This window comes from Toxotes jaculatrix, chromosome 12 (genome assembly GCF_017976425.1).
Source record: "Toxotes jaculatrix isolate fToxJac2 chromosome 12, fToxJac2.pri, whole genome shotgun sequence".
Taxonomy (NCBI): domain Eukaryota; kingdom Metazoa; phylum Chordata; class Actinopteri; family Toxotidae; genus Toxotes; species Toxotes jaculatrix.
The window spans coordinates 2,312,359-2,338,061 of NC_054405.1; the positions used below are offsets into that span (position 1 = coordinate 2,312,359).

At 43.1% G+C, this 25,703-nt stretch overlaps 1 non-coding gene across 1 annotated transcript; it reads right to left on the reverse strand.

Annotated features, from left to right (window-relative positions):
• Window positions 1-18,650: 18,650 nt before the first annotated feature.
• On the reverse strand, window positions 18,651-18,722 carry trnaq-cug. Its single transcript has one exon. It is a non-coding gene; the product is annotated as a tRNA-Gln (tRNA).
• Between the last annotated feature and the right edge of the window lie 6,981 nt (window positions 18,723-25,703).

A 25,703-nucleotide genomic window follows, 5' to 3' on the forward strand; every position in this document is an offset into this window, starting at 1 on the left:
TGAGCTCCGTTTTCACTGCCTATCAGATGAACTTGACCTCTGCCTGCACTGAAACGTTTCCTCAGAGTGGATGTTTCCAATCAGTCCTCATTTGCTCGGCACAAGTAAGTGTAAAGTTTGTCTTTAGGTTATTGTTTAGTGATGCAGTGAGGTTTGGACTCTGTATATAATATGGATTATATGTGACTTATTATGAAAACAAAACACCAAGATCAGTGTCTTCTTAACAGGCCTGAGTCTGACAGCTGTACAATGAGGCTGAAATCCAAACAGCTGCTTTGAAGTCCTCCATCAAGTGTCATCATACATCACAGACCTGAGCTACAGTACATTGATGGAACTTCCTAAAATAACACACAGCACTCTCCACTTTGTGCTGTGACGTCCAGAACTGGAATATTTACAGTAAAGTCACAGATACTATTACACTCTGATCTTAATGACTCCTGGAGCTCCAGGTTCTCCTGTTGTTGGTCTGTGTCTGTGACTTCACCAACAGTGGACTGATACTGGACCTCTAGCTGATTGTGTGAAACCCTATGGGAGAAAACCCACAAAAAAAAAAAGAAAAAGAAAAAGGAGAAAAAGAAAACTCCACAAAGCAAGGACCAAATCTCAATCCTCTAACCTTACTCCTGTGAGAAATAATGCTCCATCTTTAAGGAATTGGAGCCCTGCCTCAGTGCCAAAGTTGGCACACACAACTGGCCTAAGTGTAAGGCCCTTTGAGTGATTAGATCAGGGCCTAAAAATTCTGCTTAGACATAAACCAAGTGTATGTATAGAGTTCATTTACCTATAGTGTCGCTACTGACTTCCTTCACTGACACTTGCAGTCAGTTTGAATATCTTTATTGAAACCTGAGGCCTGATTTCTTGCTGTTCTCTGGTTCTTTGTTTGTAAGCTCCTCAAGCACTACCTGTCTGCAGAACGGTTAAAGTATGGAATGCAGAATCAGAACAGATGCTTCAGGACTGCTTAAACAACACAGACTGGGAGGTGTTCAAAACTGCTGCCTTTAGAGAGGAGACTACTGTGGACTTAGAGGAGAATGCTGCAGCAGTTACTGGTTACATCAGCACATGCACAGACAATATCATTCCCACAAAACAGATTAAAACCTACCCCAATAACAAACCCTGGATAAACTGTGAAGTGTGGTCCATGCTACGTGCTCGCTCTGCTGCTTATGTCTCAGGCACTGCTGAGGAATACAAAAAGGAGAAATATGACCTTTGTAGATCCATCAGACATCAGACAAGAGACAGTACAGACTGAAGCTGGAGGATTACTACAACACCTCAGACCCACCCAGGATGTAGAGAACTTGACTGGGGCCACAAGAGACAAGGAGGCGTGGCTTCCAAAACCACAGAGCAAGCTTTCCAAACAAATATGGGAGCTTCCTTATACTAAACTGGGAAGGTGAGCGGCCTGGAAATGTGACATCTAAAATCAATATACTCCTCGTTCTAACAAATAGTGTTTTCCATTGTGGAGGTGTACTCACATTAAGCCATGCTGTGAACAGCCTCTATCACTAAAGCTGTGCTGGAACGCTGCAAGTGTTTCTTCCACTTTACTGCACAGCAAACTGATTTGTTCATCTGAAGCACTAATAAAGTGATGCTAACTCACTGATAAACACATTTTATTTTCTTACAACCTTTTCCTAGTTTAAAAGAAACAGCAAAAAGTTTGCTTTGCATTAGTAGTAACATAACAGCTGTGATGTGGCTGAAAATGATCAGTAAACAGTGAAATAAGGCTGATATCTGAAAGTCCAAACTGGAACAGAGGGGTGAAAGTAAACCCCAGATCACAGGTTCAGGTAGAAGCTGCAAAATTCTTGAGAGCTGAAAACAGAGAGAATTAAGAATAGAGCTTTCTCTCTAGTCTACAGCATAGACACACAGGAGTGTAGCGACTGCAGACACAGCTAAAGAGAGGAGAATGTCATAGGTTGGCAATGGTCAGCTCTGCTACCAAGCAGGACCAACACAGTGCAATTTGGCACAGCTACCCTGCTAACTCCTGTGAGGCTGTAATGGAAATGCATGCCATCACAGCTTATGTGCTAATGGAAAAAGCCCATAATATGCTACTTTTCAGGGCACCTCTGTAACAACCTTAAGCTTCTGAACATCTACCACAACATCCCTAATTCAGTTTCCACTGGAAACATTGATGCCTCTGCCTCCACCTGATTTCCTGTCATCTCTCTACTGTCCATAATACAGACATAAAAAACCCAAATCACTTCAAGATATACTCACATTCCCATTTCCACATTCAAAGCACTGGTGTTTGATCTAATTCTTCCTGCTGTCCATACTGGCTGCCAGGAGATCCACAAAATCCACAGTCCTATTTCTGTGCAAATAGTAATTCCAAAATTCATCAGCATTGTTCAACAAAATCAAGTGAGTATCTTCAAATGTTTGTCTTTTAGTGCAGAATTTCCTCTCTGTGTTTCCATCTCTCCACCACAGCTTTGCAAGGAAACATTAGGTGTAGAAACACAAAGAGGAGAATTTTGGACTAAAAATACCTGGAAGATAGAAACTTGATCTACTCAGACTGTTGAAGCCTCATGTTTGCTTCTTTTCAACTCTGGAAGTCAACTTTTCCACAGGACAGGGACTGTGGATTTTATGCTCCATCATTTCCATTAGAATTTCTTTAGAAAGGATCTTGTTGCAGACAGTACAGACTTCCTAGAAATCCTTTCCTTTAACACAAACTACAGTGCATCACACCAAAACAAAGTTAAGAAGTTGATCAACCATGAGAATATCTCACAGTCATGATCAGCATTAAAAAAAACTCAATATTGTCCATGAATGATAAGCAAACAATCAAACCACTGGGCTTATGGGTATGATTACTTGTCATGCCAGTTTCACAAACATATCATTTGGACAAAACATTTAAAAAAATTAACTTCTAAACTAGACACTGACATGAACTACTAACATGTACTGACTTACTGAAAACCTTGGAGGTGATCTGGACTTTCCTGTAGTTTCCTCTTGTCCTTGTAACAGCAGTAGCTCCTCCCTTCCTTGTCAATAATTGTGCAGAAATATCTGAGTGCTTCTTTCTTCCTAAATCATGAGCAAGTCCTGTCCAGTCCAACTGTTTCTGCTCCTGTTTGACTTCTGAACTTGTCTCTGGCTGTGTGTCCACTTACTGCAGCCTGTGACATCAGGCTGTAGAATGTTGATACATCAAAGGCATCAAAGGACAAACACACACACATACTGGTACTTATATCTTTGTGAGGACACTTGCTGACACAATGCATTCCCTAGCCCTAACCCTAACCATAGTTAGGGGTTGTGTCAAAATCTGCTCTCCACTGAAGGAGTGCAGTGGTGCACTCTCCTTTTACTCTGGTCTGACTGCTGGGGCCCTGGAGCCGGCCCCTGAAAAAATTAGCAAATACTTAGCTTTTATTTGAGCATAGTTTTGCTTCTTCTCTTTAGTTTGTCCAATAAGTTAAGTTAGCGTAGTCAGTTTTTAAAAAAAAAAAAAAAAGCCAGGTTTAGCTTTATCTGTATTTAGTTTTAGTTGTAGCTTCTCTTTCTTTAGCTTACTGTTAGCTTTCTTGCTTTTCTGTTGTTCATTTGTGCAATTTCCCCATTGTGGGACTATTAAAGGTTTATCTTATCTTATCTTATTTAGCTTTCTTAGCTTTCTAGCTTACTTGCTTTTTATTTTACTTTGCTTTCTTTAGCTTCTTTAGCTTCTTTAGCTTTCTGTTGCATGGCGTTTAGCTTATTTTAGCTTAATTTAGAGGTGCCTTCTGGGGTTACGTTTCGGCATGTTTGTGCCTTCTTCAGACCCAAGCACCTTCTTTCTTGCTGTCTAATTTGCTTCTGCCAGATTTCTGTTGACTCGCTTTACATAGTCCCTTTTGCTCCACCCACTTTGCCTTTTTGTTTTCCAATGTTTAGGTTTAAATTCCCTTCTCTTTTTGTTTTTGAATTCCAGTTAACCCTTCCTTATGCTTTCCCCTCACCAGAACCCTTCCTTCATTTACGTCTATTTAGATTTGAATTATGCTCTTCCTTTTATAGGGTTTTTTTCATTTGGCTTTTCTCGCCTCTTTATTTCTTTGTTTCTTTATTTCTTTACTTTGGCTTATTTCCTTTTTAGCATATCCCCAAGTAGATCCACGGTTAGGGTTAGGGGCTGGGGCTCCAGGGTTAGGGTTAGGGCATCTGGATCCTGGGGAGAAGAATCAACTTGGGATCCTGGGAGGATTCAAGCCATTCATCACAAGACTATCATTGATAAGGCTATCTTCACCCAAACTCCACCGAAGGGTATGCTCAGACATGTGAATAGACTCACAATGTTTATCAAACCCTCTTCCCCCACAGAGCAGGTTAGGACTGTGGTGAAAGAAAACACACACACCAGTGGATGCAGAATAACCTCTCCATCCTCCAAGACCATTATCTCAAAATCCTAATAGAATACAATCATTTACCTCTCAAGGAGACAGCATTTCAAATCGCAATTGGCTGGGCCAAAAAGCGGTATAAAACCAGATTGACCCAGTCAACAATTGAAACTGCTCGTGCTTTTCTGGGGTGCCACTCGGAGTCCTCCCATATCTCTGACTCGCTGCCTCCATCTTCTGTGGAGTCTCCGGGAGACACTCCATCCAGCCCGGATCTGGAGGACAGGGAGGAGTTCTCGCTCCTGCCCGAGCCACAGGGAGTGGCACCATTTCAGCTCAACGTGATGGGCGAGCAGACAGGCAGTGGGGAGAAGCCAACAGAAGCACAACAATTTGGTGAGGGTGAACCACCTAGTAAACTGTAACAAATTGGCTTGAGAAATTCCCAGTCAACACCTGTGGGGGAGAGAATAGACAAAATTATCTCTACAGAGAGATTAACAGATGCTCCTCCCCCACTGACCCTCTCGCCTGTTGTGTGTCTCCCTACTGGGGAGATAATCCAAAATCCTCCAGCTACACGAGCCCCCCCAGCCTCCCGCCCGGCGGCCCCTCAGCACTCCCTCTGGCGTGGACGGTATAGGGAACAAAAATCGCAGTCACCTTCATCTGAAGATGATTTTGTGCCAGTAAACAGGATGAGGAGATCCTTAATAGAAAAGAGAAATAAGAGTGAGGGCTGCCTCCAAACAACAACAACAACAAAATTTAAACAAAAACACACAAGGGAAGGAAAATCCTACCATGAGGCTAGATTCACTTACTCAAATGTGGCAATAAGAGAGAACAACCCCCAGATACAAAACATTTTCCAGGATGACCAAAAAAACAATCTTCCATCTAATGTCTCCCCAGGTGGTGGTGCCAGGCCGAGGCAGGAGAAAAAGTCCGATCCCACACGGGGGTGAAACCTGTCCGAAAGTGGCGGGAGTGGTGGGAGTAAACATGATGACTCAAGGGTCACAAAAGTATAATCATTTTGACCTGCATGGCAGAGTGACCCAGTCTGAGCCCACCCAAAACACCTCGACGGGACCCCCGGTGAGCACTGCCTCGACTTCTGGGCACCACACAGATGAGCCGGTGACTGGGGCGGCGGGTGCATCGACCCCCAGCCACTCACTGGGGGCTGTGTATCTCCCGTGCCAGCACAAGGCCAGGAAGGGGAGAAAAATCCTGGACTGGAACTTTAAAGGAAAAAAACCCAGTTCTTGGGGGATTCAAATCTTATGCCACCACATAATAACAAAAACATCCAGATAGATAGCTACCCTGGGGCGGCGTTCTACCATTTTCAACATATTCTGGAAAAACACCTGAACACCCTCTGGTTTAGTTGGTGGTGCTGTCCATAGGGATAAATAACAGGGATCAAGACCCACAGAAAACATCTATTAAACAACTACGCCTCGTGTACAGGAAAGCCCAATCGGTTTTTCCTAACGCAAACATCCTTTTCCCCATCATTAATTATTACTCACCTCTCCTCCCGCAGGAACACCAGAACAACCTGAATGTCATTAACAAGTTCATTTCCAGTCATCTTCCTTTCCTGGGGCCGCTGCCGTCAATCCAGTTTTTTACAGCAGCGGATAATATCCACTGGACCCCGTAGACAGCTGGACGCATATTCCGGCTCTGGTGCACTGAATCACAAATAAATTTATGATTTATTCATAGCTTAATCAGGATGCTGGAGGAGGGCTTCCGGGAGCCGTGGACCGGGGCCCCCAGCCCGAGCTGAATGATCCGAGACCTCTGACCCACCCGTCCCCTTCTCCCCCTACATTACCCCCTCCCGTAATTCCTTTTCCCCTCTCCTCCTCCTCCTAACTCTAACCCCACTTACCTCCCATCCAGGTCTACAGTTGCTTCTCCGGCCGCGGGCGGGGGTCTCGGCCCGCCGATAGAGAGCGATCTGCCTGGGGGCTCTCCATCCGACATTTTCGACCGATCTATAAATGTCCAAAATAAGTCTGGAATGTAACGATTCTGTATAAACTAACCAACAATACTCACAGGTGGAGAGCACGGCGAGGGGACACAGACATGCTCCTCCTTATGCTAGCTTTTATATGAGCGAACAGGAGCGAGAGAGGTTAGCCAAAGGTCAATTAAAACCCACCTTCCAGTGACGCTTCCTTGATGACATCACAGGAGAGGGGGGACACGGGAAAGACAGTTTTCATGAGTTTATTAGGATTTCCAACAATCACTACCCTTCAATGAAAATAAAATATAACATACACCCGAATGAAATTAATTTCCTGGACATAACGGGTTTTTTTGATAAAATAAATACAAACAATAAAAGACTACTCACCAAGATCTAGGTCTAACCCAAAGATAAACACACGCAATACTGCATAAAGTTCCCTTAAGTCCTGTTGCCGTGTCCTCCACTGAAGCAGTTGAGCTGTGGTCCCAGGACAGGAACCAGGACGCAGAAGAACCAAAGTCCCTATTTAATCCACATGGGGGTGCTGGACGACCAGTAATGGGCGAGTCCAGCCTCCACAGCTCTAATCTGACTTAGATGTGTGTGGGGGGGGAAATGGGGAAAACTGTATTAATACGACTTCAACAGCACATCCGCACTTTTGTAGAGTGCAGATTGACCACCTCCCTGGCACATTTCCAGATGCAGTCCTTACAGCATCTGAAAAACACTGGCATCCAGACGTGTGCCATTTGGACAGAGGGCCAACAGAAAAGAGACAGGGGAGACTGTGGATTGAAAAATTAAAAACAAATCCATAATCCTAACCATAACCTTCTACTACTCCCCTACCCTTAATTATGATCTGTTAGCTCGGGGTTAGTAAAAAATCCGGTACAATTCTTGGCACCGGGGTGTCGCTTATATGGAATTTTACTAACACCCTTATAACTTCTACATTATACATTTTAGACGGCTGAAAATGGCAAAAATAAATATTTCACACTTCCTGCGTAATTATCAAAGCGTTTAATGTCATTATATTTGGCTTTTTCATCAAATAAACCCTTTTAAAAAAAAACTGGGCTTTTGCACTTCTTTTTTTTATCCACTAGATGGCAGCAAGAGACCGTGTAATCATTTTCACACCAAAAATTCCTTTGGGCAAGACCACGTGTCAAAAAGTTGGAATTCCACAATACAGCCCGGTGGTACTGTCATGTAACTCTCCCGGGCATGTGTCTGTGTCACTTACCCAATGTACATCCGTTTCCGAAAGCTTTCATGTTATCAGGTCGAATTCCTGGAATCGGTCTGTGCTTTTTCCGGAAAACAAACTTGGTGTCACCTGGTTCCAAATGGGTGTGTCCAACCTCAGCCCCATATATCAAGGATGTAGATGTGCTCTTGTTGTAGATAAATATGTCTGACATGTTCTTTCATGTAGATGTATAAGGTCATTATCCTGGATGTAGACTTACCTGACATTTTCTTTCTTGTAGATGTATAAGGTCATTATCCTGGATGTAGACGTGCTCTTCATGGATGTAGACTTACCTGACATATTCTTTCATCCAAGATGGCGCCGCGGTGTTTCGGTGCGCATTGTTTTGGATTGTTTTGTTTGTTTACCCTGTGTTTTGCTTTAACACCCGACTCACTTTTACCAGAGAAGAGCTCTTAAACATAAGAGAAACAACTCCAGTGGATTTATTTCCCACTTTTCTGGTGCAATCGGCAGGAATATTGGACATTCTGGTCAAAGGTGCCCTCACCTTTGCTCAGGTAGTGAAGCGCCGGAGGAGAGGTAAACGTGCCGGTGCGCTCGTGCGCCTCCGCAGACGCGGGTCCCGCACTGCGCTCCCGGGAATATTTCTCTCCAACGTGCGCTCACTGTGCAATAAAATGGAAGAACTTCAGCTGCTAGTGAGTAAAAACAGAGACTTTTCAGCATCTTCGGTTTTGTGCTTCACGGAGACATGGTTGTGTGGACTGATGCCGGACTCTGCGCTGCAGTTGGCAGGCTTCCAACTCTTCAGAGCGGATCGCGACACAGGACTATCCGGCAAAACTAAAGGCGGTGGAATCTGTTTTTATATCAACGATGTGACAGTGATCAAACGGTACTGTTCTCCTGACCTGGAAACCTTTTTCATCAACTGCAGACCGTTCTACTCGCCCCGTGAGTTCGCTTCATTCATTCTGGTCGGTGTTTACATTCCACCGCAGGCCGACGTGCAGGAGGCCCAGCGCACGCTCGCCGACCAGATTCTGTGCGTGGAGTGGACTAACACGGACTCCTTAGTTATTGTCCTCGGTGACTTTAACAAAGGTAACCTCAGCCACGAACTCCCCAAATACAGACAGTTTATTAAATGTCCCACCAGAGAGGAGAACACTCTGGATCACTGTTACACCACTGTCAGTAACGCCTATCATGCTGTCCCTCGCGCTGCACTGGGTCACTCTGACCATGCCATGGTCCACCTGATTCCTGCATACAGGCAGAAATTAAAGCTCTGTAAACCTATTGTGAGGACGTCAAAGCTGTGGAGCAGTGAAGCTGTGGAGGATCTTGAGGCATGCTTAGACTGTACTGATTGGGATGTTTTCAGGACTGCTACCACCAGTCTGGATGAGTACACAGAGGCTGTGGCATCATACATCAGCTTTTGTGAGGACTGCTGTATTCCAACACGCACCAGGGTGAGTTATAACAATGACAAACCCTGGTTCACAGCCAAACTCAGACAGCTGAGGTTGGAGAAGGAAAGGGCGTTCAGGAGTGGGGACAGAGACATGTTTAAAGAGGCAAAGTACAGGTTTAGCAAGGAGGTGAGAGAAGCTAAACGACTGTACTCTGAGAAGCTTCAACACCAGCTCTCAGCCAACGACTCTGCCTCTGTCTGGAAAGGGCTCAGGCAGATCACCAACTTCAAGCCTAAAGCCCCCCACTCTGCCAACGACTCACACCTCACCAACAGACTGAATGAGTTTTACTGCCGCTTTGAAAGACAATGGGACAGTCCTGACACCATCCCCCATGTCACCACCTACCAGCTCCAACCCAACAGCCCCTCCTCCCCCACCACAACTGCATCCCTCTCCATCCTGGAGAGAGATGTAAACAGACTCTTTAGGAGGCAGAACCCCCGCAAGGCAGCCGGTCCTGACTCCATCTCTCCATCCACCCTGAAGCACTGCGCCGATCAACTGTCTCCGGTGTTCACTAACATCTTCAACTCCTCACTGGAGGCATGTCACGTGCCAGTCTGCTTCAAGACCTCCACCATCATCCCCATCCCCAAGAAACCAAGGATCACAGGACTTAATGACTACAGACCCGTCGCCCTGATCTCTGTAGTCATGAAGACTTTTGAGCGCCTCGTCCTGACCCACCTCAAGGCCATCACTGACCCACTCCTGGATCCCCTGCAGTTCGCCTACAGAGCCAACAGGTCTGTGGACGATGCAGTAAACCTGGCCCTCCATTTCATCCTCCAGCACCTGGACTCTGCAGGAACCTACGCCAGGATCCTGTTTGTGGACTTCAGTTCCGCTTTCAACACCATCATTCCGGCTCTGCTGCAGGATAAGCTCTCCCAGCTGAACGTGCCTGACTCCACCTGCAGGTGGATCACAGACTTCTTGTCAGACAGGAGGCAGCATGTGAAGCTGGGAAAGCACATTTCTGATTCCCGGACCATCAACACCGGTTCCCCTCAAGGCTGCGTTCTTTCTCCTTTACTCTTCTCCCTGTACACCAACAGCTGTACCTCCAGCCACCAGTCTGTCAAGCTGCTGAAGTTTGCAGACGACACCACCCTCATTGGTCTCATCTCTGACGGGGATGAGTCTGCATACAGGTGGGAGATTGACCAACTGGTGTCCTGGTGCTCCAAAAACAACCTGGAGCTGAACACAGCGAAGACAGTGGAGATGGTGGTAGATTTTAGGAAGAACCCAGCCCCTCCTGCCCCCATCCTCCTGAGTGACTCCTCAGTCAACAGGGTGGAGTCCTTCACCTTCCTGGGAACCCTCATCACACAGGACCTCAAATGGGAGCTGAACATCAGCTCCCTCACCAAAAAAGCCCACCAGAGGATGTACTTCCTCCGGCAGCTGAAGAAGTTCAACCTGCCGAGGTCAATGATGGTGCACTTCTACACCTCCATCATCGAGTCCATCCTCACCTCCTCCATCACCATCTGGTACGCTGCTGCCACTGCCAAGGACAAAGGAAGGCTGCAGCGTATCATCCACTCTGCTGAGAAGGTGATTGGCTGCAATCTGCCATCTCTCCAGGACCCTGAGGCGTGCAGGTAAGATTGCAGCTGATCCCTCCCACCCTGGTCACAAACTCTTTGAGACACGTCCCTCCGGCAGGAGGCTGCGGTCCATCAAGACCAAAACCTCACGTCACAGGAACAGTTTCTTTCCCTCTGCCACCACCCTCATCAACACAGCTCCCCACCCCCTTCCCCCCCAAACAGCACGGACCCTCATTTCCCCAATACAGACTATGTTACATTAACATAATTCAGATCTGTACTGTATGCGTTATATTAACGCTCCTATAAGGCATTATTACCTCTGCACTACATCCACTTTGCAACATTGCACATTATATTGTTATTATTTGTACAGACTTTCTTCCACGTAGTACTTCCTCTTTCTCTTATTTTAGTATTAAAACTTTCTTTTCTTGTTCAAACTTGCACCAACAACACCACGTCAAATTCCTTGTATGTGTAACATACCTGGAAATAAAGTTTTCTGATTCTGATTCTGATTATCTTCAAGCTTAGCTTCTCCGATGGTAGCTCAGTTGTTGAATTCTGGGTCACTAAACTGGACAACTATATTACCTGCTAGGTTGAGCTTGCTTTTTAGTAAAGTCTTTAAATCATCCACAGTCTCTGGAAGACAATCAATCTGCAATCTCCAGATGGCATCAGCTGCAAGGATGATGCGCAGCAACATGTTGGCCACTTAAAAGAAGAGAATTATAATTCTAAGACAGTGGTTGCTGTCAATTCAGTTTCAATTCAGGGAATCAGTTGAATTCAAAATGCAAAATTAATGTATTGATAAATCATTAGAAATAATAGCCCCAGGAATTGTCATTAATATGCACATGGTTCCCACAGACATTTACAAACAACAACAACATTTCAAAGCTTTTCACTAACATTTCCAAAATATTCCATTTCTGTGACTTCATTTAATTAGTTTAAAATTGGTAGGCCTTTTTAGAAACCATAGGGCTTAATAATAAGGCCGTTACTCCAGGTGGAAAGAGGAGATGAGAGGGAGAGGAAAAGAGAAGAGAGGAAGGAGAAGAGAGAAGGAAGAAAAGGAGATAATAGATGAAGGGAATGAGATGGAAGAGAAGGAGATGAGGGGAGGAGAGAAAGAGGAGAGAAAGAAGGATAGGAAGAGGAGATGCATAAAGAAGAAGAGAGAAGAGAACAAGGTGAGGAGAGGAGGACAGGGGGAGAAGTAGTGAGAAGAGGGCTAAAGAGGATGTCGAGAGAAGAAATGGTCAAAAAATAAAAAAGGCTTACCTCAGTGAAGTAGAAACATCTTGGGTGAGACCAGGAGTTTTCCATGCACCATATATGGGGTCAGTGGGCAGTAGTCATTCAGTTCTTCTGGTTCAGCAACTAGAAGATCTATGGAAGGTTTTTTGGTCAGTTCATAGCATCGAAGGTGCTCCAAGTACCAGGATGAAAAACATTCAGTGGTGAATGATGCCTTGTCAGCCACAATCAGTACTTTTAGAATTTTACCAAAATCGGGCAGTCCACCTGTGCTACCAATCGAAACAAACATTCCCTCAGAGTACTTTGTGCCATGTAGAGTGACATTGGTAGCAAGAGACACGGATGTAACATCCTTATATTTCATCTTAATTGCATGTTTCACAGACTCATCCAGAATATCTGTTGAAACCACAGATACATTGGCAACTTCCACTGGTGGCTTGAAAAGGCTGGGCATGTCTAGCAGGTAAGCCAACATGATCTGATGTTTTGTGGCCAATGTTAGCAAAATGTTCTTGAAATTGTTCACATCCCGCACAACTTTTTTAAAAAAGCTATGTTTTCCGTCAAAGCGGATTGTCCAACACTCCAGCAAAGGTCCAAAACAACGAATGAGGTAAGGATAGTGCTCCAGGAAATGGTGTTTTGGCCTCAATTTAAAATCAGGAAAGGCCTCCAGGAGCAGATGTCTATGGGAAGAGATTTTAGATTCCAAGAAGTACAGTGACGCAGATGTAAATGAGGATGATGCCAAGAGCTCAACAATGTCTTTCAATTCAAGGAGTACAGGCCATGCTTTTTCACTCTCTGGGACAAGTTCACCAATCATCAGAGGAAGCAGTCTTAACAGAGTCCAGTTCTCGTGTCCATTTCCAGTGAGTAAACCACTTACTCTGAATGTCTGGGGTATTGTCTGTGGCTTGTTACTCTTATCAGAGAATGAGTATGGGAAGTTCTGAATGGCAGTATTCAATACATCCAGAGTAAAGTAATTACTTGAACTTCTTCAGACACAAACTAAGTTCAATGGGCACAACTGGTGGGAATCCAGTTACCGTGTTAAAGTAACTCAGCCAGTTCAAAACACAGTCTCTTTTAACACCATTTATACATTGTATGTTTTCATTTTGTCTAAGCTCGACAATATCAGCCTCGTGGGACAATTTTGTCCTGAGAGAAAATAATCCACTTTTCACTTCAGTTGTCTGAAAATCTTCACGACTGACTAAACAAAATCTGCAAAATTTTTCTACATTAAAAGATTCTTGGAAACCAGCCAGGGAATGAGCCCCTAAGTTATCAGCAGAGACAGAGAGAACAGTTCCACTGACATTAGCCCCTAACCTCTGGATAAACAGTCCCTGGTTTTCAAGTAGCTCGATGTCTTTTAAAAGTGGTTCCAGAATTTTCTCATATCCAAATGTTTTTACATCATTACTCCGACACAACACAGCAAGGTGTATTGATGATAAAGATGATGTAAATTTGACTGGCAGATTGGCTAAAACCCAATACAGCACACACTTTCTGTTTTTTTCTAGATGTACCCAGAGGGTTACAGATTTCAAAGTCATCTATATATAGCCTAAGTGCAAAAGATAGCTGTTTTCTGGACAGCAGTGGGTTTTCCTTGAAGAAGGAGCCGTCACGATATGACTTAAAATGACCAAACTGCGAGTTAAAAGGTTCAACTAACACTTTGTCAAGAATATCATTCCTTTGTAATAACTCGGTTAAAACACTCAGAATTGGCACATAAACAAAGGTTTTCTTCTTGTCACCAGCGTCTAAATTGTACTCCACTGGCTCAATGACAGGGAAATTATCTCTGAAATACAATTACCTCTTATGGTCAGTGCCAAAAGGACCTGTCTTTGAAAGTAAGTAAAGAGGATTTGTTTCCTGTAGTGTTTCTGTCAAAAGATTTAAAACAGCGCTGTCAAGGTTATGATAATGTATCCTTAACACATTTTCAATGGACCGACTAGTGAACTCTCCTGCCAAAACACCAATTTCATAGAGTTCATTCACTATTTCCTGTGTAGCTGTTTTGGAGACATGCAAAATTGTCTGCATTCGTAGGAATAAAGATGTAAGTCTATGCCTAACTGAGTCTCCATTCTCTTCATTATCTTCATCACAATCATTTTGAGGGATATCACTCTCTATAGGATTAGTTTTTGTATGTTCTTCACTGGTAGAAATTGGTGGACTATAATCAGAAATCAGGTCAGCTCTTAAATCTGTAAATCCACAATTACTATGGTGTCGACTTTTATGTGCTGTAAAGGTAGAATACACATTGGACTTGAATGCACACAATTTAAAAGGACACTTAAGAGTTTCCCTATTTTTCAAATGACATCTCAAACGAGTAAAATATTGTTTAAGACTGCAAGGCTCAGAAAAATCACATAAATCACACTGTAATCGAGAAGTCAGTCCTTCAGATTTACAAGAATGAAACCCATGCCTCAACAAATGATTCTTTAAAGCAACTTGTGTTTTAAAAGAACAAACACAGTCATTATAAATACATGGCAAGGGGCATGATCTGCTGTAATGTGAGTGCTTTACTTTGTAATGTTTTATAATGCTACGCTGGTTCGGTGTGGAAAATTTACAATACTTGCAGATCCAAGTCATCTGGGACACAGATCCTCCAAGCCAGTCCTCCAGACCTGTAAAAGGAACATGTTCAGAAACATGTCCAAAAATAAATAAATGAAAAATCAATCACGATTCTCTTTTTTTCAGCTTACACTCTTACAGGACTCATATTTCATTTTGCCAAAAATTGGACATTTTATGAAGCAGCAACATGTCAGAAAAGCTAATTCACCAGCCAACAATGACTCATATTTGATACAGCAGTCTCACTGTTGAACTGCTCCACATTGCCACACCTCATTTGCTGATAACTAATATGCTTTTATTTATTTATAGTGCTGAGACCCCAGTAGCCTTCTGAATCTCACGTTCTCATGTTCTATGATGTGAACATCTGTCTATCCAAATACTGAACCCAGAGGCAGCGCTGCACTTTTGTCCAGTAGTACACACCTGTAGCTTCACTTTTCATTCAAACAGTGTGGCTGCCACAGCTGTTAAATTTCATCAATGAGACCAACATTTATCTTCCAAGAAGAATTTAACTAGCCAGCCGTTAACCTCTAAAAACCTGTGGGTAAGTTAACTGGCTTGCTTTCTACCCAGGGGTGACGACAGAGCCCGGCTGACACTCAGAGGTGAGCAGCTGGGCTGCTCGTAGCTGAGCACCCCGGCGGCCGCCGATCGGCTGGGCCCACAGGTGGCTCTTCACTTCTCCGAAAACTTTATTGGGGATCTAAACGGAACCTTTCTCGCATGAAAAACATGTTAAAACTTAATAAAGTAACATATCAACAACTAGCAAGAATTAGCCTACAACAGCTTATAGCTTACCTCACCGCTATCGCTATCGGTTCGAGCGACATGCAATCTGGGGAAACTCCAGACCTGCCAACATGTACGCATTTCTCGTACTCAGCACCCATTTTGACCCGTAAGTACGATTCACTGCTCTCCAGTACGCATTTTGTCTTCGCCGGTTTCAGTTTGTTTGCATTCTATTAAGTTGTTTCTGCCGCTGAGCCACAGCAATCTGTTATAAGAGTGACATGTCTTCTTTAAGAAACTCGGCAGTGAGTGTGTGCGTACGTGTGAGGGAGGGAGAGAGAAAGAGAGAGCGTGCATAACCCTGTGTCAAATGTAGCTACAGAACGGAGTTAAACAATAAAGCTGCTGCCCTGCCATGGAAGAATGAGTGCCCTGGGTCTTCACTGAACGTCTGCTGTGTGACGGGGGTTAAACACAAGCATCATCGCTCGTCCCTGCAGTTGTACACGGCTCCTCTGTGCTTTCAGACTACGATCGGGAAGCTGATCGGTTAACGCTCTAAGCGGAGTGAAAAGGCGAACTAGAGCGCTGTATTTGAAACCACTCGCCCACCTGCCCCTCCTAGCCAAATGCTTTGCACATTTATCTAATGTTACTGTATACTGTCGTGTTCACAGCGGCCAGGAATACTGTAGTATGCAGTAACGGTAGAGTAAACCATATCGAACAGTCGACCGTATTTGAAACCGCCTAATACCGGAATCGCACATGCAAATAAAAGCAGGTCTAAGGAGGTGTGCGTCGTGAATTTGCCGAAAAACAAAGCTAAGGAGAACGAAGCTAAATCTGAACGGTACCAATGCATGCACACACAATTTAACCAAAGCCGTGGCCAAAAACAACTAGACGGCCCGCTTTTATCTTATATAGGCAGGGAAATTCTGATATCAAAATATCGTTGCTGAATTCTGACAGTTTGCTAGCTAAAAAGGGTAATATTTTGTAGATTTAAAGGCTCTTTGTAATAAATAACTTAAGAAACCTCACATGGAAACCATTTAAACACTAAAAAGAATGGCACTGACTGAACCTTATAACTTACAAAAGTAGTTATTTACCTCATTTTGTCCACTGGCGATGCTGCGTCTGGATTGAAATGGCCTCCTTTCCAAGTGAAACGCGCCAATCTTTGACTTGTAGGGTTGAAACAACTCAACAATCTGAGTTACCTAGACTGTTCTAATTTAACTGAGGAGTTGACAATATTAATACTTAATATTTCAAGTTGGCCCAGTGATTTAGATACTTTTAGTTGGACTAAGGAAAAAGAGTTGAGGAAACAAAAAAACCCAAATTCATTTTTACAGTGTATAGACACTGGTACAGTTAAGGATATAGCCCTTAGTAGGGCTGGCTCAGGCAACTGAACCATCCCTTAGTTATGCTGCTATAGGCCTAGGCTGCTGGGGGACATCCCATGATCTACTGCGCACTTCTTCTTCTTTCTCTTTCTCTCCTCAGACCCACTCTCACATTTATTAGCCTTTATTGCATGTCATTGACTCTGTGTCCTCTCTGTCCCGTAGTCCTGTGTTTGTTTCTCTCTGGTCTCTCTTTCTCTGTACCTTTCTGCAGGTACCTCTGGCTCCGGAGCTGCATGTGCTATGGTCCTGGCTCCACCCACCTGCTGCTGTTTATTGTTTACAATGATCTATTTCTAACATGTTTAATGTTCCTTTCTGCTACAGATATATATTAATATATTAGATTAATATTCTTTGCAGACTGTAATGGAAATAATTACATCATGACGTCATGACAGCTTTTTGCCTCTGTGCTCTGTTTCCTATCATAACTGTAATCTGCTGAGCACACATTATCCAATAACTGTTCACTAACTGTAATGTAAATGCTGACGCTCTAACATTGTCCATTTTCTGTATTATGCTACATGTCCTTCTCCCCCTCTCCTCCATTCCTAGTTGTCCTATCTTCCTCCTTTTCCTCCTTTCACCCAGCCCGGCCATCGGCAGGAGGGTCCCCCATCTGAGCCAGGCTCTGCTCAAGGTTTCTTCCTGTTAAAAGGGAGTTTTCCTTGCCACTGTCGCCTTAAGTGCTTGCTCTGGGGTCAGACTCTGGGTCTCTGTAAAGCGCTTTGAGAGAATTTTGATTGTGGAAGGCGCTATATAAATAAAATTGAATTGAAATTGAATTGAACACCAGGTCTGCAGGTCCAGTGAGCAGCCTTTGTAAAAAAAATGGAGCCTAAAGGCAGCATGATGTCATCAGCATATGCTGACAATGACACAGGGATATCACAGCCAGGAAAATGAACACCAGATCATGTCTTAGTTTGTGAAGAAGAGGCTCTATGGCCAGACTGTACAACATCCCAGACAGAGGACATCCCTGTCTGACCCCTCTCTGAACATCAAAAGGAGCACTAATGCCCCCCATTCATTTTCAGAACACTCGCAATGTCACCGTAAGGAACCTGGATCATGGCAATAAAACCTGAGCTCAAACCAAAAGCAGCTAAAGTTTGCCACATATACTGGTGTTCCCCGGTCAAAAGCTCTTTCCTGATCTATGGAGATCAGCCCAGTATCTTCACCCAGTGAGCCAGAAACCTCAAAGACATCTCCAATTAGAGTGATGTTATCATTTATCAGCCTGCCAGGTACACATTAAGTCTGGTCAGTGTGTATGACAGAAGCCATCACCTCCCTCAGTCTGTCACACAGTTCATTCAGCACCAACACTCTGTCCACCCCATGGGTTGGTGCATAGATATTAACAAAAACTAAAGTCACCTTTTCATACTGAGCTGTGATTTTCATTAAACAGCCTTTGATGATTTCCTCAACTACACAGGAGGAAGGACTGAAACTTCTGGAGAAGACAATCCCCACCCCCCGCTACAACTGGACTTATGTCTCAAATACACCTGTCCTGTATATTCCTGCCTTCAATCAACTTCATTCTCCAGGTTACTGTGGGTTTCCTGGATCATCAGAACATCAGCTTTCTTTAGTTCCATCAGCTTAAAAAGAGCAGCTCTTTTAAGTCTATCTCTTGCCCCATTAAGAGTGCCCACACAGGGAAGCTGGTGTGGATCAGTGCCTTGCTCAGTGGCACCACAGCCACGGTCGCAGAGGCAGAGGATACACGTCTCCTTCACCACCACCGTATCCATTTTTTGCGCTTGGTTGAGGAATTAAACCCACAGCCCTCTGATCTCAGGCTGGTCCAAAGTCCAAAGCTGCACTCTTAATGTACTGCGCCACGGCTGCCCTAAAAATACAAAGAGCAACCAGGTCCCACCGAGATTTGAACTCGGATCGCTGGATTCAGAGTCCAGAGTGCTAACCATTACACCATGGAACCACTACAGCTGTCCCTGAGATTTCTGGGCTGAAGCTGGGAGAGTTCAGTCACTCAGTTCATGAACTGATGAGACAACTTACAGAGTGAATAGAGTGGCAGAGTGAACACCAAAGTGCTTTAACATTTTTTGCACTTGGTTGAGGGATTGAACTCCTGACCCTCAGATCTCAGGCCAGTCCAAAGCCACACTCTTAACGTGCTCCGCCACAGTTGCCCCACCTAAATGCCCAGATTTTTTTGTCAAGGGCCTCGCTGACTCAGTAAAAAGTTTCAGATCTGGGATATGATCTTTCACCTTCACACACCTGCCGCCTTTAGTTCCCTGCAGGAATTTTCTGATGTCAGCAGGAAGATACAGACTCTGCTGATCCTCCTGTGTCGGTGTGACAGTGCCATTCCACTCCATAGAACATTTTACAGTTTTACTTCTTTTAAAAGTTTTTGCCCTATTTTGCACAATTTCTGTTTTTTTTTTCTTTTTTGAGACAATTTCAAGAACTCTTCATCAGACATATCCTCCTCATCAGTTTGCTCCTCATTCTTTGGACAGTGTCTCGTCTTCAATGAACGGGCGGATGTTGGAAATAATAATCTTTTTGGCTGGATTAACCAGCAGAGGCACAAGAGTAAATGTGTCCTGGATAACTATTCCAGTTTCAACCAACTCACTAACTTTGGCAATGCTGTTCAAAAAAATAACTGCACCATTCCTGCTGGAGGCAGACTTCACGCTGCCGTACCCCATCACCTCACCGAACACTAGATTTGCGTCCTCCACCGTGCGCGAGTTTGATTGCATGCCGGCGTGTTAACTTCTCAAACTCGGCGCCCATCTCCACAGCTGGCATCCTGCCCAGCCAGGCAGGTAGCTACACTACCAAACCCTGCACCTGATCTACAATCAGCTAAAACAAAGAAGAAAGAAAGAAGGAAAGAAAAAAGATAGAAAAACACAACACAAAACAACAAGAGTCACTCACACTAACACTTTGCAACGCTCCGTCCACTCACTCACCATCCACTCAGAGAGAGAGAGAGAGAGAGACAACACATTATGTTTACTCTAAGAGTATCATTATATGTGTGTATGTTGAGACTGTTATCATTAGTAGTAGTATTACCTGCATTAGATGCATCACATGACATGTTCAGACTGTGATAGTTTGTTAAATCATCAGACAGATGAAAAAAGGCTCCAGCTTTGCTGCTGTCAGGTGTTGAAATGCCACAAATGCAGTAACAGAGGAGACATGATGGTGGGTGTAACACAGAACTTCACTTTGATTTTATCCCCAAGTGCTTTTCATTCAAAATATCTTATTTCACTGAGAAGGAATTTTCTCTTCCACAACAACAGATGTGAGGCTGTTGATGGATTTTGTTCTCAAAACGCAGCTTTATAATCTATTATAACATCATATGATGGATGTTTTGCACCTTATTGTAATTCATAGGCAAGACACACAAGATGCATAAAGAATAAGATCAATTTTCTATGGACGTCGTGGTTACATCACTGCATTTTCACTTGTGGTGGCAGAAAACCAGCAGAAAAAAGTCAAGGTAAATGGGTGAGATCTTAAATTGACACCTGCCATCTAAAGACACACCCATTTTCTGCTGATGTCACTGAAGATTAAACCCGACATGTACTTGCAAATACAAAAATATAGAGACACAACATTTCACTCACAGCCAGGAGGTCCAAGACGCCTTCTTCTACAATTATCTTTATGCTCCACAACCACTGGGCTAAAGTGGGCAGATGTAGGAAGGGACTCTGTTGAAAGTAAATGTCCTAGGTTTTCTAAAATTGACTCCTTCTACCTTAGACCAAAGATTTACCAATGACCCTCTGTATGTACAGAAAAGGTTTCCAAATAAGTTACAATGATTAGTAATAATTTCCAGTTGTCAATGTATATATCACCATGAACGCTAAACTTTCATTTTAATTTCAAAAGGGAACATATTGTTAGTCCTACAACTTTTTCCCAGTTAAGCAGGAAAAGTTTGGTTTGCATTATCAGTAACATGACACAGCTGTCATGCTACTGATCATGCAAATGATCAGTAAACAGTGACATAAGGCTGATATCCCAAAGTACAAACAAGAGCACAGGAGTGAGACTAAACTCCAAACTGTAGAGACTGAGGTAGAAGCTGCAAAAGTCCTGAGAGCTGAAAACAGAGAGACGTTTTAGAACAGAGCTTTCTCTCTAATCTTCAGCATAGATACACAAGTTTAGCTACTGAAGACACAGCTAAGGAGAGGAGGATGTTCTTCTCTCTCCCATGGTGTTGTGCTTTCTCGTCTCTGCAGTTACTTCCACCTCCAGAGCTGCAGAGTCTGGATCTGTGGCTTCAGGCAAACTACTGTTCCACATGCAAAGCACTGGTGGTTGATCTTCAACATAAATGATAAAAAGACTTGGAGGACGCCTGTTTCAACTATATAAGTCAGACTGCTGAAGCCTCATGTTTGCTTCTTTTGAACTTTGGACGTCCCTTTTACACAGGACATGGACTGTGGATTTTATGCTCCATCATTTAGGAGGATCCAAAGCAACAACCACAAATGATTTCAATTTACATAAAAGCATGTGAATGTTTTTGAACATTTGAAGTTTAAAAGATAAATTTGTAAAAAATAGGCACCTTTCCTTTAACATGAACCATAATGCTTTGAAGCAAAGATGGATACTTAAGTTGACAATAGGAAAATCTCACAGATACAATCAGCATAAATAAACTGAACATGTACTGAAACCTTTGGGCTGAAGTTCTTGTGTGATTAGACATCATGTTAATTTAACAAACACATCCCACTGAGCTAAAACACTGAAATCAACTAAAAAAGGTTTGACTTACTGAAAACCTTGGAGGTGATCTGGACTTTCCTGTAGTTTCCTCTTGTCCTTGTAACAGCAGTAGCTCCTCCCTTCCTTGTCAATAATTGTGCAGAAATATCTGAGTGCTTCTTTCTTCCTAAATCATGAGCAAGTCCTGTCCAGTCCAACTGTCTCTGCTCCTGTTTGACTTCTGAACTTGTCTCTGGCTGTGTGTCCACTTACTGCAGCCTGTGACATCAGACTGTAGAATGTTGATACATCAAAGGCATCAAAGGACAAACTCTCTCTCTCTCACACACACACACATTCTCGTCTTAATATAGTTGTAACAATTTATGTTGCCATAAGTCATTCCCTTGCCCCTTAACCTAACCTTAACCATCATAACTGAAAGCCTAACACTAGCCAAAACATAACCCATACTAATGATATTCAATCTTCTTAAAAATACCAAATGAATTACAACAATAAGCACTCAGGACCATTCAGCTGGGTTGGTGAATTCAGCACCAAGGACAGCAGCAGCTGAACTGTACACAACTACATGTACTAACACACAGCAAATTCACAAAGTACTAAAATCTGGAGTCAGGCAAAAAAGTGTGAAAGAGTTACATTTCTGGAGTTTATTTTATAACTCTGACTACAGTTTGTGTTAAGGTGTACACCCAGGCCGAGCTGAATTTTGGACTTTATTCCCTGGTGTTCAGGATCTGGTTTTAACTCTGTCCCTGGAGTTCACGACGCATTTTATCGCGGCATGAGCAGCACAAGGAACGTCGTCACAAGGCTGGTAAGAGCATGATTTTTATCAAAAAGTACTTTAAATGTGTGATATTTTGTCATTGTTCTCACTTTATCTACTTACATAGTACCGCTAATGACTGCGAACTTGATGTTGAACGTAACCCCATTGCTTTTACTCCATTATTTAGAGCAAGTAGCTCCCGCAGCATTAGTTAGCTAACTGTCCTTAGCTGCCATTGTGGAGCTGTTAGCTTTCACTCAAACGTTAATGTCGGCCATACTGTCTGTGGCGTGTGATGTGTCTGTATGACGGTAATGACAAACTCTTTGATAAGCTTCACAAATTAATGACGACGCGCATCTTGAAGGTAATTAATACTGTTTTGGAAATAACCATCCAACAATGCAACCGCATGTCGGTGTTTTAAGAGAATAATTTCCGGCGCAGATGCAGCTGAAAAGTCAGTTTTGGCTAGCATGCTAACAGTTGAGCTTATAAACTGTAGCCTTGCTGTTTTGAACAGCGGTGAGAAACGTGTATTTTAACAGTGTGTAGTTGGGATAAACTTTAACTTGAACATGTTATTCTCAGACATATGACATTTTCTTCCTTTATGTCAAACCAACATGTTGATCAAAGTACAACATGGAGGGAAGAAGAAGGACATTAAACTGGAAGAGGCTTGCTTCTCAGATTTTCCCAGTGCAGGTCAGTCAGATGTTTAGTATTAAATGAATAAAGATGTAAACATGTTGTAACGTGGAGTTGTTATGGTATAGTCCAGCAGAAGTTTCTTATCCCAGAGACTACAACACTGAAAGTCACAGATCAACAGGGAGCAGAGGTGGATGAAGATGTTTCAAAGATCTGTGTTTTTTCATCTACAGTGATGATGGTAGGACATTTAAAAATTCATATTTTGAGAGATTTGTATCTTGACACAGACAAAAATATGTGATAGTGAGAAGTGGATGATAAGAATTCCAAAGTACAGTATTTCATCAGTTCATATTAAGCTGTATGTGTTGTCTGCATTTCAGACCTCCCATCTACTGAAGCATCTATGAACCTGGCTGATCGTTCAGACCTGACAGAATATGTGACCCTCACTACTTGTGGTAAGCAGAGTTATAGGTAATGCTAATGTTTTGTCTTGAGACAGGTAATATCCAGCCAGGTCTGTGATATAGTTTTAATGTGCTGGACTTTAGATTTTATTTGCCTTATACTTGTGTGTGTGTGATCTTCAGATCTAAGTGTCCTGCAGCAAGGGTGTGAAGGCTCCTCCTCTCCAAGTCTGACAGATACACTGTCAGTCTCAAGCACTTTAAGCAGAGACACAAGTGATTCTGGATGCCAGCCTTTGATGGACAGTGTCCTTACAGCTTGTATACAACTAGATTTTAATCTTTATTTATTAGACATAATTCCTAAAAAATGCAAGTAATATGTACAGGTATTAGATGAATGTATTTGTTTACAACATAGATCTAAGTGTAGTTGTAAATATGTTTTCTTTTTTAGAATGTGGAGCAAATTCAAAACCAGCAGAGATGACTGTGATTAAAGAGTATGAAGAGACTGGAAGTTTGAAATATTCCACCACACGGTTACTGGTTAATATTATTGTCGCTCACATGCATGGAAAAGAAGGGTAAGAGGCTTCAACTTAATCCTGTGTCCTTTTATAAAAAAAAATACGTATTAAAAAAATATTTAAAAAAATGGTAAGAGACTTTTTTTCTGCTTGCAGCAGAGCTGTTAGCTGTTGTTTGCATATAAGCAACATACAGTATCTGTTCTTGAGACAGCTTTTTGTCTTTCAGGAACTTCTATGATATTCAAAGGAACAAAGGCCCTAACCCTTTCTTGAGTGGTGCATGAAGTCTGTGCAAAGGAAATCCAAAAGCACCTCTTCATCCCAGAGTAGAGTGGAGCTAAAAGGAGGTCCCACATCATCCAGAACATATGATGATCAACCAATCAGAGATGAATGCATGGAAGCCATATCTCTCCTTCACCACACAGCTGATCCTGACTTAGTGTTCCAGAGAATGAGAGAAACCTTCTACTACCGTCAGCAGATTACGTTGTGTTTTGTGTCGTACAAAGTTGTGCTGCAATGTTTGTATGTAATATGTGATTGTGCCTTCCATGTATTATGAACCAGTGTTTGACACTGCACCGATTTCCTGATATAAACATCACGAAACGAACAGGGGAAACATGGAGTCAGGTTTTGTGCAATGTGTTAATCTATCTGTGCCTCACTCATCCTCACCCATCTATGCTTCACCCATCTGTGTAATTCTTCAAGGAGGGTGATTCCATTAGTATTTACATATCCAGCACCTGCTGCTGTCTTATGTGCCACTCTGTCTGTAACTGCTGTATTACAAAGGAGATGTTCACATCCATGTGTTTGTCTGAGTATACAACCTTAGAAAAGGGATTAGTGTGGAAATTGTGGTACATGTGAGACAAGAAGAGACTCCATTAGAGATCAGGCCTGAAAAATACCAGGAAAAAAAGATCTGACGTAGAATTTAAAACAAGTAAAAACACACCAACCAAACAAAGGCAAATAGAAAGGGACATGCCCAGTTACACCCAGACCTGTCCCAGAACCTGGTCAACAGTCTGCCACTGGTCATGTGTAAAGGCCACGTGATTTTTCATACATGATGGGAAGGGCTAAATTTTAGATACAAGTAGAATCATCCCAAAAATAACTAATGAAAGGGAAAAAGGGGCAAGGTCAGACATGCCCCTTGGTCTGAAACACACCTACAATATACAATATAATAAGTGATGCACAGATGGTAAAAGTCAGTTTTTTCTGCAGAAGAAACTCACGCTTTTGAATTCTGTTTTTTGGGGACTAAAGCTTTCTGGATTCAAGTTCTCTGATCTCCTGTATTTGATTGACTTTGTGAATTTTTTCTCAGCAGAAGACTTGAACACTTAGAAGTTTTTGGAAGAAAAATACTTAAAGAGTAAAAGAGTAAGGTGAGAGGACTCAGCTTCAACTGGCCCTTGGTGGGGTCCACAGCCTGGCCAGAAAAATCTGCATCAATCCCCCTCTTCAGGTCAGCTCTAGTGGCGCTGTATCATGCCCTATCACCTGACCTGAAGGCGGAGTCAGGGACTCTGAGGAATGACCGGATGTGGCTGTTCATCCAGGCTTTCTGATTGGAGAAGTCCTGGATGAGTCTTTGTTGTCACATGTTCCACAGAGAACCTGATGTAGTTCAGTACAGCTTCTGTGTGTTCAGCCAGGTCCTCGTGTTTGAGGAGCTCCCACTCTGTCTGTGAGAAGCAGTCTGAGAGCTGAGCGAGTGCTTCCTCAGGTCAGCTCCAACACTGCTTCTCACAGACAGC